The 18467-nt window shown below is 37.0% G+C and overlaps 1 pseudogene; it reads right to left on the bottom strand.

Annotated features, from left to right (window-relative positions):
• Positions 1-8406: 8406 nt before the first annotated feature.
• LOC101605450 lies at positions 8407-10533 on the bottom strand (annotated as a pseudogene).
• Positions 10534-18467: the final 7934 nt, after the last annotated feature.

Genomic DNA, 18467 nt, shown 5'->3' with positions numbered 1-18467 from the left:
TTAAGGCACTTGACTGCAAAGCCTAAGGACCCAGGTTTGATTCCTCAGTACCCACATAAGCCAGATGCACAAAGGGGTGCATGTGTCTAGAGGTTGTTTGCAGTGGCTAGAGACCCTAGCACATACATTCTTTCTCTCTCTGTCTCTATCTGTCACCTATCTATCTATCTATCTATCTATCTATCTATCTATCTATCTATCTATCTATCTCTGGCTCTATCTCTCTCTTTCAAATAAATAAATAAAGTTTTAAAAAGATGAACCTGTGACATTAGCAGATGAGCAAGACTAAGTAGCATGTGCTTTGGTATATTCCTTCATATATTTGTTCATGTCAATCATTTCAATTACTAATTTGCCATTCTTCAGTGCCCATATGAATGTTGTGCTCTTCTAATGAGAATCCCAAATTTGACATTAGTATTCTATTATCATTATTTGTCAGAGTATATGTTCCCTTGCTTGAATGTATTTGATATCTTTTTCTAATTTTATGGGTTCAAATGTCAAATACTGAGCTACATCTTGTGTTTTATATGTAGTAAGACAAAACTATAGTTGTTTTTTGTTCAGATCAGCTGACTTTTTTCACTGGTTTATAGTAATAAGAGGTTTTCAAATAATCTAAATGAGTAACTAAAAACATTAAAAGACATAGTGGGTAAAAGCAAATTGTGTTTCTTTTGCTTTAAAAAATAATGCTTTACTTCATCTAACTCTCTGTGCTGAGAAAGGACACATGTAGTAAACATTTGTATAAGACACTTGGTATTTTGGTAGAGAGAAAAATGCTATGTTCTAGTTGAAAAGCATTATGTATTCAGAATGAAATTCTGTTACTTCATGTACTCATATTCCTTAAATCCATAGATAAATACATATGCATCCACAAGTAATTTAGTTGAATTATAACATAACAGTTAAGTTACTGTGTCAGATAATTTTCCAAGTAGCTTATTAAACTGCAGTGGTAATAGTGGAAACAATTCAACTTAATGTAACTGTAATTAAAAGCTAATTAGTTAATTAATTCATTGTCCTATAATAGCACTAACATCAATTTGAAATGAGGCCATTCAACTATGTATTAATGAGAATATGTCAGTTTGAAAGTGTCCAAAATGAATGAAGATAAGTGTTGGAGTCCTTCTTTGAATAGAAAAACATCAACAAAATAACTGAAATTTGTTTAGTAAATTTCATGTTTGTCTGATTCAAATTTAAATAAGGAAAAAGTAATTCTGAGTACTTATATTATTTGTAATGTTCTCAACTCAAGGAAGTAAGCATTATTTTTACATTATTTTAAGGAGACACCCCCATTTTCTCTGGATATTTTTCCACTGGTCCTGCAGAAAAAAATAAAGGTTAAATCTCCATTTATTACACATTTTTATCTTTAAATTTTTCACATAAGAAATGTCCAATTTATGAGTATTATCAAATTCTATGTATATGTAACTTGTTCAGTGTTCCTGTGAGTGTAGTGTTTATAAGTATCTATATGTGTATAGGGGTAAGTGCATGTGTGTGTGTGTGTGTGTGTGTGTGTGTGTGTGTGTGTGCATGTGGGCATGTATGCATTCAAAAATCCAATGCCAGGTGTCTCCTTCTATTGTTCTCCCTCATATATATTGAGACAAGTTCTCTCAATAAACTCAAAATTCTCCAGTTAAGGTAGCGTAGGTAGCCAGTGAGGCCCAGAGACCTAGCTATCTCTGCTTCCTGAGTGTTGGGATTACAGACAAGTCATCATCATGCTCTGCATTTATATTGATACTTAATATCAGATTTCAGGTTCTGAGGTTGCATGGAAAGCAGTTTTATGGACTGAGACATTACTCCAACCTTTATTTTTTTAATTAATTTTTTATTTATTTGAGAGTGACAGACAGACAAAGAGAGAAAGAGGCAGAGAGAGATAGATAAAGAATGGGCACACCAGGGTCACCAGCCACTGCAAACGAACTCCAGGCGCATGCACCACCTTGTGCATCTGGGTAACGTGGGTCCTGGGGAATCGAGCCTTGAACCAGGGTCCTTAAGCTTCACAGGCAAGTGCGTAACCACGAAACCATCTCTACAGCCTACCTTTAATTTTTTTTAAATGTTGAAGTGTTGACTTATATAACATAAATGAACATTTGGCACTTTAAATTATGCCAAACATAGAGCTCATAGTTTTACATATGCTTTTGTTCATAATTAATACAGTTATACATGTTGTTTTCCTTCTTTGGAAGTGTTTATGGAAAAACAAAGCTTCACTGATCAATCTGAGACCACAAATATATGTTATGAAATTTGGATGCTGTAAATAGTAATCTTTGATTATTGTCACTTGAAGAAATACAGATAATTTAAATGTAGAAAGCTACCACATATAGATGATAACAGTTTCACACACAAAAAAATTATTTTTACTACTGTTAATTTATCCACATTGCAATGCTTCATAAAGGACTAGTGCATACTTTTTTCCTAACTTGGGCCCCATAGATAAGTTTTCAAGAATATCATAATATCACTAAGATCACACAAAAGTTTACATTTTATGTAAATAAGTAGCTACTGTTCATAGATTTTGTCAGGTCCTCTAAAGGATTTATGACCTTTACAAAAAATATAGTAGCGCATGATATATATCCTATCTCTTATCTGCCTGTGGTGGTTTGAATAGAATAGATGGCCCCCAATATATTCAGTTCTTTATTGTTTGTAGTTTGCATCTGCTGGCTACCTGGCTGGAGGCAATGTCACTGGGTGATCTTAAGGTGTGGTGGTGGGTTTCCCATTTCAATCTAAAGATATGCAAAGTGTGCCTAGCTGGAGTTCCTGAAGTGTGCTGTGGCTTTTGACCTTTAGGCTTGTGCTTCTCTCTGTCTGCTTGGGCCTGTGAAGGCAGGTCAGCTTCTTCTGCCATTATGGAACTTCCCCTGGATCTGTAAGCTTCAATAAATCCCTTCCTCCAAAACTGTTCCTGGTCTGAAAGTTCATCTCAGTGAACCTGAAGCTGTCTGCTACAGAACTTGGTACTGAAGAGTGTGCTGAGATGTATCTAGCCATGTGGATGTTGATCTTTTGGAACCTTTGGTTTGGAAGAATAGGCATGGACTTGGTGCTTGCAGCTGAAGATGTCTTTTGGACTGGTAAGCCAAGTTTTATGGACTATTCTGATGATAGTGTGAGAATGCTAAGTACAGACAGCATTGAACTTCGAGGCTTGGCTTATGAGCTTTCTAAGGGGAAGGAAAGACTGCAGAAGACTTTGTTGGAGCTGGGCTACTGGCATAAGGGCTGGCTGCATCTTACTGCCCAGGCCCAGAGAGTTTGATCAAGGCTAAATTTGTAATGGACTGATGTGCTTGGCTAGAGATATTGGACTAAGAGTCTTAAATTTTTAAGCTGGAAAACTTTAAGCAAGTTAAATTTATTGCCCCAGAGACTGGCTTTAGATTACTAAAGCTGCTATTGTCAAACACATTAGCAATCTTAAAGGACCATGGAAAGGGTGCCTGAGGAAAGACTATCATAGAAATGCAAACACTTTTGGAAAAAGTTGACTGGAGAAGGAACCTGCTTTTCAAGGTTATGACTTATTTTGTCTGTGAATTAAGAATATGGCTATGTCCTACACACCTGGTATTGGTTTCAGAAGCATGAAAAATACGAAGAGTGGTCTCTGTCTGCTTGGGCCTGTGAAGGCAGGCCAGCTTCTTCTGCCATTATGGAACTTCCCCTGGATCTGTAAGCTTCAATAAATCCCTTCCTCCAAAACTGCGCCTGGTCTGAAAGTTCATCTCAGTGAACCTGAAGCTGTCTGCTACACTGCCTAATAGAATTTATCACCCTATACCTTCATGCATGTTATAAAGTACTAACAGTTATGGGACAGTTTGTTGTCAAATCATTTCCTTTTAATATAATAAAACATTATTCCATATTTATTAGTAACTGTTGTAGTCACTTCCACATTGCTGGGATGAACTTCCCAACACAAACAGTTTCTGGGAGGAAGGAATTTATCTTAAGCTTGCAAATGTAGGGGAAGTTTCTTCAATGGCAGAAGAAAATGCATACTTCCATATACCTAGGCAGAGAGAGAGAGAGCTAGGGAGAGAGAGATAGAGATCTGCCACAAGCAAACCCTAAATAGCAAACAGGGCCACAAGCAAGCACTACCAGAGCACTTTGGGGCTGGAATTAGATTTGCTCCAAGTGACACAACCCCTCCAACAGGCTGCTGAAGAATTAAGCAGAAAGGTTAACTTTAATTAAAAAAAAAAAAAAAAACTTGACACTCTGGAGGGTGCAGTGCACAGAGTGAGTAACCCAGAGCTACCAGTTCCTTCCCCACCTCCCAGTTCCCTGGTACAGGCATTCCTGCTTCTGGTTGTTGGCAGCCTGGTCCCTGCATGTGTACTACTGCAATAGTCCTGCTGTTCTGCCTTCCTGATTGACCTGGCCCTGAGTCCCCAACTCAGGGATGCCCTGCTCTTGAGGGTGTACACACTGAGAGAGTAGTCTGAGCCCCTTTTTCCTTCCCAACCTCTCAGTTCCCTGGACCCATTACCACTGCTGCTGGCTTGGGGTGGCCTGGTCCTTGTGTCTCTTCTGCAGAAGCAGGCCTTTTGCTAGGGCTTCCTGCTTGACCAGCCCCTGGGTCACCAAATCCCTGTTCCCCTGAGCCAGAGGGTATGCAGTCCACTGTGGGATCTCACTTATTGGCTCTGGCTCTCCAGCTTCATGGCTTATTATTCACCAGCCCCTGGTTCCCCTGTACTGAAAAATGCATGCAAGTGGAGTGAGTAGGCCAGACCTCCCAGTTACCCACCTCCCAGTTCCCCAGGTAACTTTCAGGTACATTCAGTCTCTATCATCTGCACATCTGGGGTTACAACCAAATCCTACAACAATTAGGTTCACAATTGAAACTCAATGCTCATTGAAGATCCTACAAGGACAATTTGCTTCTTCCTCAATAAAATAAGACTTTTCTCTGAGATGGGTAGACCACAATGCAAAAGAAAAAAAAAAAAAAAAGAAAGAAAGAAAGAAAGAAAAAGAAGAGAAAAAAGAAAAAAAAAAGCAACTAAAGTCAGAAAACTGAGGGATCTCCACCAAAACATCCCTGTAACCCCTTACTAGCAGAGTCACTCATGTGGAAGACAGAATCCCTGAGCTGGAAGAAAAAAAGAAATTGATTGGGAGTCCATAAACATTGCTAATTTTAAAAAATCATGTGTAAAGAATATAAGGAAACTGTGGGATACCCTAAAACAACCAAATATTGGGATCATGGGTATAGCAAAGAAGAAAGAAATCCAGGCCAGGGACATAGGTAACACATCCCACAAAATTATGAAGAAAATTTTCCCAGTCTCACAAAAGAGAGGCCCATCCAGATACAAGAAGCTCATAGAACAACCAACTTATAGAACCAAATAAGAAACTCTCCAAGGACATCATAGTTAAAACTCTTAACAATGAAAGCAAAGAGAGAGTACAAAAAGCAGCAAGATAGAAACAACTCATTATATACAAAGTCAATTCCATTAGGATTACCTCAGATTTTTCAATGGAAACCCTTAAATCCAGAAGAACTTGGAATAGAATACTTCACAGTCTGAAAAGTCATGGCTTCCAACCCAAGCTACTGTATCTAATGTAAATATCCCTCATAATAGATGGTGAAAGGAAAACTTTCAATGAAAAGTCAACTCTAGGACGATATAAACTGGAAGCCAAAACTACAGAGAATACCTCAAGAAATACTCCACAGAGGAGTCAAACAACCAATCTCAAGAGCCAACAAGAAGATCACAATAACTAAATACAGCATAATCAAAAACGTGCAAACTTCAGAAAAGCACCAACTCCCATAAAGCACCTTATCATGGCAGGGATTAAATGAAACCTCACAGGTATAACCTAAACTGTTAATAGTCTTAAATTGCCCATCAAAGACACAACTTAGTAGGTTTGATCAGAAAAATGGAACCTACTATCTGCTGTTGTCAAGAAACCCACCTCATCACTAAAGAAAGACACATGCTCTGGGTGAGAGGATGGAAAATTGCATTTCACACAAATGTAAATAAGAAACAAACATGCATTGCTATATTAATATTTGATATAATAGACTTCAAACCAAAAGTAATCAAAGAGGACAAGGAAGGCCACTTCTTAGTTCTCAAAGGAATGATTCAACAGAGGATACCACAATCATAAATATATATGCACCAAACACAGGTGCACCACAGTTTATTAAACAAAACTGACTGGACAACAAAACAGAAATAAACACCAACACCTTCATAGTTGGAGACTTCAATAATCCACTATCATCAATAACAGATCATCCAAGCACAAATAATAGAGCTCTATAACACCATAGAAAAACTAAACCTAACAGGCATCTATGGAACTTTTCATCCCAATTCTACTCAGCAGTAAGAAAGCATAATACAACAAAATTTATAGGAAAATGAATGACTTGGGGATAGATCATACTCAGTGAACAAACACAATCACCAAAAGACAAATCCCACATTTTCTCACTCCTCTGTAGTTCTTAACCTGAATCAGCTTGAGTTGCTAGCATACAAGATAGGCAACTTGATGCCCAGACAATAGGGATGGAAGGGTTTGGGAGTAGGAGACTGGGAGAGTGGGGTGGAATAAACACAGAACTAATCCCAAAATGAACTGGCACCATAGAAACCTTTCTCCTTGAAGGTAAACGAAAAGATATAACCTTCAACAAGCGTATAGGGAAAGTACCCAAAAAGAAGGGCCCTGGAGAAGGTGGGATGAAGCCTAATCTTAAAATAAAGTTGGCTTTGACCTATACCTCACAGTATCAAAAATATGTGATACATACATTGAACTGTTGATAGAAGAGACCTACAAGATCCCCAAAACAAGACAAACTTCTGCTAAAGCACTTGATTACTGGTCTGATGTAAAAGATATGACCCTATTGCTGAACACACCATATGCTGCTGGCACTGAACACAGAGAGACCTAGATAAAATCTGAAAGAGAGCCAGTCCCCAGACTGTTACCCTGTCTAGTACTGTAAAGTGCTACACGAGCTACCAGGGGAAAGTGGCAAATGAAGGTGTGACTATGCGGCAGTCTAAGCTACTCAGAAACAATCAGCCTGGCAAGAATACACACAAGTGCAATGGTGGCACACAGCCTTTGTTAGCTTTCTGGTTGGCTAAGAGATCTGCTCAATAGAACGGAACCCACATCTGGAACTGGGAACCATGTCTGAATCCTATGGAGACAAAATTATTCTCTCCAATGTCAAGTTCCCACTAGTTTTTGGCTAAAATAGAGGCTACATCCATCTAACTCTTCCCAAATTAACAAGGCTTATCCAATTAAACCTATTCTGACTTTCCTCTCTGTTGGAGAATCTATTTTTAGTTTACAGAAGGTAGTGAGACCCAAGGGAATAATCTATGTCTTGCATCTCAGTCAAGATCCAGGCAAAACTACAGAAGAATTGGGGAGAGGAGCAAGAGTGCTATTTCCATCGTGAATCTGACAGTAAGCACCAGAGTGAAGGAGACACATTCTGAGGTTATTCAACACATGTGAAACCAGAAATCCAGTTTCCTAAAAGCTCATCACTGATGTAGACGTAAAACACACCCTCTAAGGCTCAGGGGATTTTGTGGAAGAAGGGGTGGAAATATTGTAAAGGTCACAGGTTGGGATGTAATGACCAGAGGCACTATCACCCCCCCCCAATAACTGACTGCTGCTCCCATGATGCACAACCCAAAACCCCATGAGGAATATCAGAACCCTATTGAGGAGGGCCTCCTAGGGAATGGGAACAGGGAGGAGGGAAAATATGGTACCAATATTTGATGTGTCCATACAAAATATATTCTTTTTCTTTCTGTTGGCCAATGGTGTTCTGCAACAAACAAACTACCATTTCAATTTGTTGGCACTATAACTTATTCTACCAACAGGTCTCTTCTTAACATGAATTAGCACATTTCTTCCTGTGAGGAAGTTGGTAACAGCATTCCATCCTATTTTTCATGAGAAAGCTTCTACTGCATTAAATTGACTCGGTCCCTTCTCAGCCTCTATGCTCCAGGTATTGCACCTATATGGTTTCTCCTCAGTGTGAATTCTCTGGTGTATAATTAATTCCAACTTGTAGCTTCTACTGCATTAAATTGACTTGGTCCCTTCTCAGCCTCTATGTTCCAGGGTCAAAGGATGCTGACAGTGTAGAAAGGGCCTTCCTCTTCCCCATACAATACTTTCTCAGATGCCCTTTTCTGAGAAGGTGAGGTATTCTCAGGTGAGAATTTCCACTTACAATCATACACATATTCTTCTCTTGCATAGAGTCAATGTAAACTAAGACATGTCTTCAGTGAGTTTTTTCCTCATACTATTTCTTTTAAGTGTGAATACTCTGAAGCATACTGAGCAATGATTTCTGAACAAAGCCTTTCCCACAGATTACACACTTATGAGGCTTGTCTCTAGATGTGTTGTCTGGTGTTTATTCAAATTTGACCGATCAATGTAGGCCTTCCCACACTTGGCACAAACATAAGGCTTTTCTCCAGTGTGAATTTACTGATGCACTTGAAGCTGTGATTTCGTAGCAAGCGATTTCCCACAATCACCTCATTCATAAGGCTTCTCTCCAGTGTGGATTCTATGATGTATAATAAACTCTGAGTTCTACCTGAAGGTCATCCCACATTCAGAACAGATGTAAGGTTTCTCACTAGTATGCAATTTTTGGTGCTTACTGAGGTTTGATCTGCCACTGAAGGCTTTCCCACACTCGACGCATATGTAGGGTTTTTCACATGTGCAGGCTGGTTGGTGCCCCAGGAGTGGAGACTTGTAGGTAAAGACTTTCATCAATCACTGCATTCATAAGTTTTCTCTACAGTATGAATTCTTGGATGAGTTTGACTTTTGGATGAAGGCTCTTCCACATTCAGTACATACATAGGGGTTCTCTCCTGTATGGATTTTCTGGTGTACAATGAGTACGGCTCTCTGATTGAAGGCTTTCCCACATTCATGGCATTCATACTGTCTCTCCCTGGTATGAATTTTCTGATGTATATTAAGGTATGACTTCTGAGTGAAGGCCAGCCCACACTTTGTGTACACATAGGATTTCTCCCCTGTGTGAATCCTTTGATACATTGTGAGGGCTGACTTCTGAGTGAAGGCTTTTCCATAGGTATTGCACCCATATGGTTTCTCTCCAGTATGAATTATCTGGTGTATAATTAACTCTGACTTGTAGGTAAAGGCCTTACTATATTCAGTGCATATGGACGATTTCTATCTAATTTGATCTTTCTTAAATGTAATGAGGTTGGAACTATTGCCAAAGACCTTCCCATACTCATTACACACATAGGGCCTCACTCTTGTGAATTTGCTGATGTACCTGGAGTTGTGACTTGGAAGGAAAGGATTCCCCATAGTTGTTGCATTTGTATGACTTTTCTGTAGTGTGATTTCTTCGGTGTGCAACTAAGTGTATCTTCTGGATGAAGGCTTGTCCACATTCAATACATATGTAGAACTGCTCACCTGTATGGATCTTCTGGTGCATCTTGAGGGTGGAATTTTGTGTGAATGCTTTGCTACACTCACTGCACTCATGGTGTCTCTCTCCTGTATGAATCTTCTGATGTATACTGAGTTCTGAGTTATATGAAAAGAGTTTCCTACATTCCAGGCATTTATAGAGCTTTTCTCCAGTATGAATCTTCTGATGTCTGATGAGAGAAGATGCTTGAAAAAAGGATTTTCCACAGTCATTGCATTTATAGTACTGCTCTCTCATATGGGCTTTTTGATGTGTAATGAGTTCTGGCTTCTGGGCAAAAGCCTTTCCACATTCAATACATACATAGAATTTTTCTTCTAGATGAGATTTCAGATGTATCCTGAGCTGTGATTTCTGGGTGAAGATTGTTCTAAACTCAGCACAATCATAGGCTTTCTCCCCAGTGTGAATTTTCTGATATTGACAGGGTGCTTGTTTATAACTAAAGACTTTTCCACACTGATTATGTTCCCATAATTTCTCTCCTGTGAAAGTGTGCTCATAATCAGTATGGGAAGGAATTTTACCATATTCATTGATCTTCTTAATGCTCTTTGATGCATTACTTCTCATAAGACTATGTAAATCTAAATCATACTTCAGACAATCCCCAGATGAGTCACCATGACGGAGTCTTTTAGGAGACAAAGCAAAGTTTGGGCTCACTTGAATCATTTTTCTTATGTCTTTATAATGACTTTTTGTAGCCAGTATCTCCCTGATAAAAGTGATGTCACTTGATGACTTACTTCCTGTTTTCTGAGAGCTCATTTTCTGGTCACCAGTCTGTTCAATTCTCCCACAGAGAGCAGGTGGCTGTAGGCCTCTTCCATCACATCCTGGAAAAGGGTTCTCTGATCAGGGTCAAGGTGTTACCATTCCTCTCTGCTGAAGTCTGTTGTCACATCCATGAAGGACACTGATCCCTCACATGAGCTACCATCATGCTCTGGAACGAAGTTTCCTGGGGTGATGTCCAATTAATTGGCATGGTAACCTTGGGCCTCAACTGCTGTTGTATTGGCAGCTTGAGGCTTAGTATTTCTCTATGAATTCTAGCAGAGCTGGTGCTAAGAGGTGTCCTGGAGTCTGGAAGATCTGCTCCAAAAAACCAAGGGATGGGGATCTCCAGATTAATGAAGGCTAAAAATCAATGAGCTGAACTCTCATCTCAAGTTAGAAAGCAAGTGTACCTACAGACCCACACAGCGGGAGGCACAGACCTCAGTCACTGACCACAGATTTCCAGATGACAACCCCCTCCCTCTCACCCAAAACAAAAATATTCTCTAGTAAACAGATTAATCCTTCCCAAAACAAGATTAACAGATATTCATACAAAGTGGGTAATGGATATAAAGAAACCATTGACAGTCTAAGGTACCTACTATATAAGGATTTATATATTTTAAATATTTTTATTATTTATGTATTTTATAGATGATATTAAAAGAAGTTAGACATAATGTCTGGTACTAGAAGTTTATTATACAGGAGGATCTGATATTCTTTATGTTGGAGATTAAGTTTCAAATAGAATAAATAAGAAAGGAAATAGGTGAGACAAATTATAATTATTAAAAAAAAGTTTCCAAGCAGGGTGTGGTGGCACACAACTTTAATCCCAGCACTCAGGAGGCAGAGGTCGGAGGATTGCCGTGAGTTCGAGGCCACCCTCGAACTCCATAGTGAATTCTAGGTCAGCCTATGCTAGAGTGAGACCCTACCTCGAAAAACAAAAAAAAAAAAAAAAAAAAAAAAAAAAGTTTACAGTACCTTAGCATTAGTTAATGAAAATTCAAATGTGTTTTATCTAGAAGTACTCTAGTATTTAAGGGATGACAATAAAATTTTATTTTAGTAATATGTTATAAAAGAATCATAAATTATAAGAATATGTGAAAATATTCAGTCAATTGAGATTCACAGATGTATAAATGAAATTTGAATGTTAGATATATATTGTAACAGGAAATGCATCACTTTGAATTGTTTCAAAGATAAAAATAGTAGTGATATTATTCATCTTGGTCAATCCTAATGTCTCTATGAAATTTTATATTTGATTTGTTCCATTGTAGGTTTTTAATTATATTATCAAAAAGTAAATGTTATAAGAATTCAAAGTGTGTGTCATAATTTTAAATGTATTACTCATATTATGATGAAATGTTTTATTTTGTCAAATATAACTGAATAGTTATATATAGAACTTTAAAAAGTTTTTATTATTTAATTATTTAAGAGACAGGAAGATTAAATGCATGAGTACTCTAAGGCCTCCTACTTCTGCAAAGGAACTGCAGGTGCATGTAACACTTTGTGTGTCTGGCTTTATATGGGTACTTAAAGAATCAAACCCAGGGCATCAGGTTTGGCAAGCTATCACCTATAACTGCTTAGCCAACTCTCCAGTCCTCAAATCTTTGACAAATATATCAGATAATATAAAATTGATAAATGTTTACTATTTGTCTTTAAAGAATTTCATGTCTAGGAAATATGTTAAATCATGCAATAGGTTACTAAAATATAGTGTATAAACAATATTACATGGAATTAAATAGGTAGCAATGTAGGGATGTGATTCCTGTCATCATCAATAAATGTACACAAACAATATAGACAACAATATAGGTGATACATTATTCTTAAGAACTCTAAACTATGAGTAGGTGAGGAAAACAAGAGCAATAGCAGAAGCTATCATATGCTGTTGGGGAAAACTGAGCAAAGGGTAGAGGGCCTCAAAAAAACAAAAATCTGCAATAGTCACTCAGGAAATTTTAGCAAGCCCACTTTTTAACAGATGTTATAAAATGCATGTTTATGTTTATGATCATATATTAATGCTGCGCTAAGTTTCTGCTAGAGAAGCTACTCCTTTCACATGGTAGTGACTAATTTGTAGACTCAAATTTCTTCTTAATCCCAGCATTCAGGAGGCAGATGTAGGAGGATATCTGTGAGTTCAAGGCCACCTTGAAACTCCATAGTGAATTCCAGGTCACCCTGAGCTAGAGTGAAACCCTTCCTCAAAACAAAACAAAACAGGGCTGGAGAGATGGCTTAGCGGATAAGCGCCTGCCTGTGAAGCCTAAGGACCCCGGTTCGAGGCTTGATTCCCCAGGACCCATGTTAGCCAGATGCACAAGGGGGCGCATGCGTCTGGAGTTTGTATACAGTGGCTGGAAGCCCTGGCACGCCCATTCTCTCTCTCTCTCTTTCTCTCTCTCTCGTTTACTCTCAAATAAATAAATTAAAATTAAAAATTAAAAAAAAACAAAATGAAACAAACCAAAAACAAATCCTCATCAAATGTGCTGAGAAATGACAGCTTAATGTTCAGCACTAAATGAGACATCTCTTTCACACTCTCCAAGGCTCAGTAACCATTGTGGAAGAGATGGAAAATAGAATTTAAGAGTCTGAGGATTGGGAGGAGTTCTTTGGAAAGCTGCCTTCCACTCACGAAGTAGTCTGCATTTATGATCTCACAAAAAACCTGAAAAATATTGAATCTATAGACATGTTGTCATAGGTGAAGGAAGAGGGCAAAAAATGATATCAAGGGCTGGAGAGATGACTTGATCGTTAAGAAACTGGCCTGCAAAGCCAAAAGACCCAGGTTCAATTCCCCAGGACTCACATATGCCAGATACACAAGGTGGTGCATTTGTGTGGAGTCCCTTTTCATTGGCTGAAGGCCCTGGAGAGCTCTCTCTCTCTCTCTCTCTCTCTCTCTCTCTCTCTCTCTCTCTTTCTCTCTCAAATAAATTAATAATAATAAAATATAAAACAAATTTTAAAATGGTATCAAAATTGAAGAGAGACTAATTGAAGAAAAGGTATTCACTGGAAAGGGGACTGGAAAGCAAAAGACAGGAATTAATAGGAGAGAAATATGATCAAAATACATTATGTATATGTATGAAAATTTTCAATAAAACTTTATAAAATGAGAAATAATTTTAAGATTCCAAATTCTAGTTAAGTACAAATGGAACACATGAGTTCACAAAGATCAAATGATACTGGAGATTTTGGGATGCTAAAAGATACACTTGGATAAAATAGTAAAATTAATGAGTGTATTATGTCTTCTATTGATCCATTGACTAATTATTCCCCTATCTCTCTACCTTCTTTGGATATTATTATCTTATAAGACAAAACAATATTTAAATTAGACAAATTCATAACCCCTCTTTAGCCTCTATGTATTCAAATGCAAGAAGAGTCTCAGTTCCCTCATTTTCTCACCCAGCTAGAAATCATTAAGAATAGTTAAAAAGGAATTTAAAATCAAAGATACAATAAAATCTAAGCTTCTTTCATTGAGCACTTGTTAAAGTTATGAATGCAGAAGAAAGTTTGGAAGAAAATTGAAAGTTCTATTCCCGTGAAGAAACACACAATTAAAATATGAAATTGCATTATTAATTATATGAGAAAATTTTAGTGATCAGGGTAGAATATCAAACTGGCCACCAAATTCTTAAGCTCAAACCTAAAGTAACCCAGAGCAAGACTTCCATGCTCTATGAAAGCTATCAGAAATGAGGAATCTGGTGAACAGTATTTTGATATTGGCCAAGCTTGGTTCATCAGGCTTAAGGAAAGAACCTTTCTCCATGGCATAAACATCCAAGCGGAAGCAGCAGAAGCAGCAGTGTAGACTGAGGAACTGAATCAGCTTATTCTGAATATCTAATAGGATCACTAATGAAGAGAATCACACTAAATAATAAGTTTTCTATATAGATGAAGCAGCCTTTTATTGGAAGTATATTCAATATTTGCCTTCATAGCTTAAAAAAATAAAACAAACTCTATTGTTAGGGTTTAATGCAAATGGTGACTTTAAATTGAAGACAATGCTAATTTACTATTCTGACAATACTACTTCTCTTAAGACATATACTAAATCTGATATGTGTTCTACAAATTAAACAACAGATCATAAATGAGAGAACATGAATTTATAACATGGTTTACTGAATATTTTAATCACACTCTTGAGACTTATTGCTCAAGAAAAGAAAAGATTACTTTCAGAGTATTACTGTTATTTGATAATGGACCATAGATGTTATTAAGAACATTTGTGATACTTTGGAGGAAGTCAACACATCAGTGTTCAAAGAAGATTTAAGAAATTGTTTTTAACTGTTGTGGATGATGACATTGAGGGACTTTGGTGGATAAAGTAACTGCAGATGTGCTAGAAATACAAATTGAATTACAATTAGCAATGGAACCTGAAGATTTGTGTAAGTTACTTCAATCACAGAATAAAATTTAATGGGATAGTAGTTAGTACTTATGGATAAAGGATGTGATTTCTTCACATATAATCACCTGGTTAAGATGCCATTGACATGGTTGAAATGACAGTGAAGTACATGGAATGTTATAAAATTTTAGTTAAAAAATGAAGCAGTGCCAGCTTGAAATCATTTGTAAGAATTATTCTGGCAAAATTCAATGTTGTCTCAACTTATGAAATTGCCACAGCCACCCAGACTTAGCAATTGCCATCCTGGTCAGTTAGTAACCATAAACATCAAGCCAAGTAAGATAATCAGGCAACAAAAAGATTAAGACTTTCTAGTGGTTCATATAATCATTAGCAGAATTTTGTATGTGTGTGTATGTGTGTATGTTTGCGTGCATTTGTGTGTGCTAGTGTAATTGTGTGTGTGTGTTTTGGACTTCAAACCTAGAGACTTGCACATGATAGACAGTCTATCACTGAGCTATATCCACAGTCTTCATTAAGAATTTGAAGAGATAAACTCAGAACTGGAAGACAAAACAGAAGAAACGGTTCATGAGTCCAAAAGTTTCAATAAGTTCAAAACTTTTTGTGAGCAGAACATGAGGGAACTGTGGGATACCCCTAAATGTCCCAATATTCAGATCATGGGAATACCAAAAGAGGAAGAAATTCAGACAAAAAGCGTGGAGAACTTATTCAACAATATTATTGAAGAAAACATTGCCACTCTCTCAAAAGAAAGGTCCATCAAATTACAACAAGCTAACAAAACTCCAAACAGACTGTACCAAAGGAGAAATTGTCCAAGACATATCATCACCATCTAAACATCAATAACAAAGGGAAAGTCTTAATAGCAGCTAGAGAAGAATGACACATTCCATATAAATGTAACCTCATCAAAATTCCTTCAGACTTCTCAACGGAAACTCTGAAAGCCAGAAGGGTCTGGAATGGAACACTGCAAAGTCTAAGAATCTATGGCTTCCAACCCAAACTACTCTACCCAGCAAAAGTATCCTTCACAATAGATGGTGAAAGAAAAAACTTTCCAGCCAGGTGTGGTGGCACAAACATTAATCCCAGCACTTGGGAGGCGGAGGTAGGAGGATTGCTGTGAGTTCGAGGCCACCCTGAGACTGCACAGTGAATTCCAGGTCAGCCTGGTCCAGAGTGAGACTCTACCTTGAAAAACCAAAAAAAAAAAAAAAAAAAAAAAAACAAACAAAACTTTCCATGATGAAACTCAGCCTTACAACCATATGAACACACAGACAAACCTACAGAGAATACTTCAGGAAATTCTCCTTATAGAAGAATCAAATAATCAACATCAAGTGCTTATAAGAAGCAGATCACAATAACCTAACTCAGAAAAGGCACAAAAATCCTTCAAAGCCCATGAAAACACCAAACCACATAAACCACCATGATAAGTCAAGGATCAAATCAAACCTCACATTCATTACCCTAAATATTAATGGCATTAATTCACCCATTAACATACCTAAGCTAACAGGGTGGATCAGAAAATTAGACCCCTGAATCTGTGTCTTTAAGAAACCCACCTCACCACTACAAAGACCTCCTCAGGGTGAAAGGGTGGAAAATGATATTCCAAGCAAACAGGAATAAGAAACAAGCTGGTGTAGCTATACTAATATTGGATAAAATATACTTCAAGCCAAAAGTAATAAAAAAAGACAAAGAATGCCACTTCCTACTTATCAAGGGAATGATCCAACCAGAAGATATCAAATAATCAATCTTTATGCACCAAACACAGGGGCACCACAATCCATAAAACAAAGCCTACTTGACAGCAACACAGAAATAACCACCAACACCATCATAGTTGGAGACTTCAATACTCCACTATCAGCAATAGATAGATCATCCAAGCAGAAAATTAACAGGAAGTAAGAAAGCTCAACAATACCATAAATCAATTGGATATAACAAATATCTACAGAGCATTCTCCCCCAAATCCACAGCTTACACCTTCTCAGAAGCCCATGGAAGCTTCTTTAAAATTGATCCCATACTGGGTCATAAAGCCTGACTATATATTTAAGAGGATTGACATAATTTCCTGCATGATATCACATCACAAAAGATGTGCCAGGAACCCAACCAACTCCTGAGACTACATAGCAAACTCTAGGTCAGCCTGGAATACAGGGTGAAACCCTACCTCGAAAAGCAAAAAAAGAAAAGAATTTAAAGAAATATAGTAATTTAAAATTCATACATGTATTATTTTCTGAAGATATAAATTTGCATCCTTGAAATACTAGAATATAGTTGAAAGATAACATCTATAGGTTTTAGGACCCAAAAATTTGTTATACCCCTAACTGACAAGTTTATTATTATATTATTATTATTATTATTATTATATTATGCTCTGTAACTGAACTTGCAATATCTGTAAGGTATGACTATAATCAGAACCCATATTTGAAGATGACCAATTCAGGAGCAATAGAAAGAGAAGATATAATAAAATACTTGAAAAATACTTTACTGAAATTTAAGTAGACTAGAACATATATTTTGAAACAGAATTCTATATACACTGGAAAGTGAACATATTTGGCTCTCATTGAAACACAATGAATAAGAGTGCTGAACTTACAGAAAAATACAGCCAGTTTTGTTTAAAAATCAAATTTCTGGGGCTGCAGAGATGGCTCAGTATTTAATTGGCTTTTCTGAAAATCCTAATGACTCTGGTTTTATTGTCCACTACCCTTGTAAAGTTAAATGTACTTTGTGGTGCAGGCATCTGGAGTTTGTATGTAGTGGCTAGAGGACCTCTCTCTTTCCTTACACATAAATAAATAAATAAAATATTAAAAATAAAAAATAAATCAAATATCTGCAAGGTAACTGTAATCTGCTTTACATTCATCATTTTAGCTATGACTGTTTATCTAGTATTTCATTTCATGGAAAATATCTTAAAACAATATTTCAAAGGTTTCATATTCTTTCAAATGGATCTTGAAATATAAAAGTCATGGACTAATTCCTTCAAAAATATAAAAACTCAGATCACTTATTCCACCGAAGCCCTTTCTAAGAACCCTAATAGAACACAGTTCTATAGAAGGCATTACAATACGAAATGACTTCATGCCTTGATAACCTACATACAAATAAATTCTTTAAAACAATATTGAGAAGAGATTTAACATGTTAAAGTAAGCTAATCCACTGGCTATTACTTCAGTATTAACTAGAAATAAATACACATGACATCACACTAGTAAGGGTAAGTGAGGAAGAACATTTTAATAAGTAATGCATTTATTAATTAAATTATCTCCTTTGTTTTTTTGAGGTAAGGTCTTACTATAGCTCAGGCTGACCTGGAATTCACTATGTAACTCAGGGTGACCTCGAACTCATTGCAATCCTCCTACTTCTGCCTCCTGAATGCTGGAATTAAAGGCATGAGCCACCATGCCTGGTTTTTAATAGTTAATTTTGAACCTGGTTATAGAGAAACAAATATGAAATAGTTCCTCCCCAGAGAAAGTAGATTTAAATGTGTTGCA

This window comes from Jaculus jaculus, chromosome X, assembly GCF_020740685.1.
Source record: "Jaculus jaculus isolate mJacJac1 chromosome X, mJacJac1.mat.Y.cur, whole genome shotgun sequence".
NCBI lineage: Eukaryota > Metazoa > Chordata > Mammalia > Rodentia > Dipodidae > Jaculus > Jaculus jaculus.
This window is presented reverse-complemented; position numbering and strand designations above follow the sequence as displayed.